Genomic DNA, 2,439 nt, shown 5'->3' with positions numbered 1-2,439 from the left:
CCTCAGTCTATCCGGCATTGGTATTTCTAGTAAGACTTCATATTCTTCGATAGTAGGTGCGACATCAACATTTGGGAATTTGAAGATTCTCATCTCGGTATTCCAATACTGCACCATAGTAGTCATAGCTTTTAGGGCCACACTGTCCACAGGTATGAGGAGAAGATCTATCAGCCTCTCATACTCTTTTGCAAACTGCTCTTATATCTCATTTGGTATTTTGGGGATGCAATCAATCAAGAAACTGACATCATTACTATGCATATTTGCTTTTGCACATTTTCTTGGGCACGGAACACTGGTAGAGACTAGAATTGGTGAGGTCATCTTGTCACTTTGCTATATGAAGACGATCTCTCGAACAAACCTGGAAAAAGCTATGCGATAAGAGTTAGTAAAATGCCATAAATGAATGCATGAAATGCATGATAATACAAGATTTTATAAATGTCAAATCATCAGTGCAAAGTGTAGGCCCCGAGGGGTCAAGGCCTGTCCACGGGCAACACAACCCTCATCACAAAATATAAATTACCATGATATATTATTTCATATCGTTCAGCTTGACTAGGGACAATGACTTTCTTGTCCCTAGCTTTATAAAACTACTCTTGGGATATGAGGTCCCATTATGAGTATGTTTGTGAATATGTCGTCGTCATGATAAAAATACGTTAAAATAATGATGAAGAGTCAAATAATAAAATAATGTGAGGGTAGGAATTATGCTTCTTGTGCTTCATATGGGTAAGTCCTATGATGGATACAACTATAAGCCACATTCCTAGGGTGGGATACTAGGGCATGTCTAAAGTGGACACCTTGGTAAGTTCTAGACTCCTAAAAGGCCACCAAACTGCATCCCTCTCACAAAGGAAAAGGAAATCCGAATATCATAAGTTAGAAACGGGAGGGATCAAGCCCCATCGAGCGTCTAACCCATGATACCGGTAACAGTATGATTGGTTCATCATGTCAATACAAGATTAGGCTCTAGGCCGGCACCGGCAAGGCAGATGTCCCTTCTAATCCTAAAATAGATATCATTAATATCGAGTATAGGGCATATGTGTGTGCGAAGATATTGTGTACTTACATGTTGTGTGTGAGAAGCATACAAACCTTTTTAGATGAAACCCCCCCTACACTGCAAAACAAACTCAAAAAAATATATACATGAGCACAATTAAATATATACAGAAAAGCCAAGAAGAAAGAAAAAGAAAAAAAAGATTTAAGGGGTACACGTGAATTTATGCGATTAGTTGCTTCAGGCCTGACTCTCTTAGGAAGTCCCCAGTGGAGTCGCCAGCTGTCGCGCCTCGATTTTCGGCCGGAACCGGCCAGACGACTGATTTGGAGTCGCCACCACGTTTTTGCGGTAAAAACGTAGAAAACCCTTTCGACGCCCAAACATTGGAAAGACTTGGCCTTTGAACTAGATCTCTAGACTCGGGAGTCGGTTACAAATCGGGGAAGGTATTGGCACTCCGTTCGCCTATTATCAAACGGTACCCGCAATAATCGCATGGAACTAGATATGCCCTAAAGCTTACTAAATCAATTAATTATTTACATAAAAGAGTTTTTTTTTATTTTTATTTTTGCTTCTGACAAGAGTTCGTCCTGCTCCTACGTATCCCCGGGTGCAATAGGGAAATCAAGATTTACGTAGTTCTTAGGTAGAAAATATTTGTGTGTTGATTGATTTTTAGTTAATGAAAAGTGGTTTGACTTATATCATCTTATCCATATTAGTGAGAAAGAAGAGGTAGTACGACAACCACTCACCGCTTTCTTACTATAAAAACGGGGACTCAAATTGTCAGTTGATGAGGTTAAGGAGGGAAATACAACTTTGTCCTACATCACTTTACCCATTTTAAATAAAAGAAGAGGCAGCACGACAACCGCTCACCGCTTTTTATTAAATAGGATAATGAGATAAGGACTTGATATATATTGTCTTATCCTTATTAGAGAAAAAGAAGAGGCAGTACGACAACCGCTTACCGCTTTACTACTAACATGATAATAACATAAATACTCAAGTTGAGACTCTTTCTCTAACCTTAGCACTTAAAAATATATTTTTCTCTTATTTGCTTAATTTTAAAAAAAACGTTATTATTTCAAAGGTTTACATCATAAAATACTAATGATTGTGCCTCTTGATTATTTCAAAGGTTCATGTCATAAAATATTAATGATTCTGACTCTCGATTATTTCAAAAACTCATATCATACCATATTAATGATTGAGACTCTCGATTATTTCAAAAACTCATATCATACCGTATTAATGATTGTGACTCTTAATTCAAATATTAAGTATAATTTCAAAAATGAGTATCTTATTTATTGATGGTTCAAATAAATATGACATATTAATTATTGACGGCTTTTTTGTGTTTACAAGAAACGACATTAATGAATAAT

Source organism: Lupinus angustifolius, chromosome LG12, assembly GCF_001865875.1.
Source record: "Lupinus angustifolius cultivar Tanjil chromosome LG12, LupAngTanjil_v1.0, whole genome shotgun sequence".
NCBI lineage: Eukaryota > Viridiplantae > Streptophyta > Magnoliopsida > Fabales > Fabaceae > Lupinus > Lupinus angustifolius.
Note: the sequence above shows the minus strand (reverse complement) of the source record.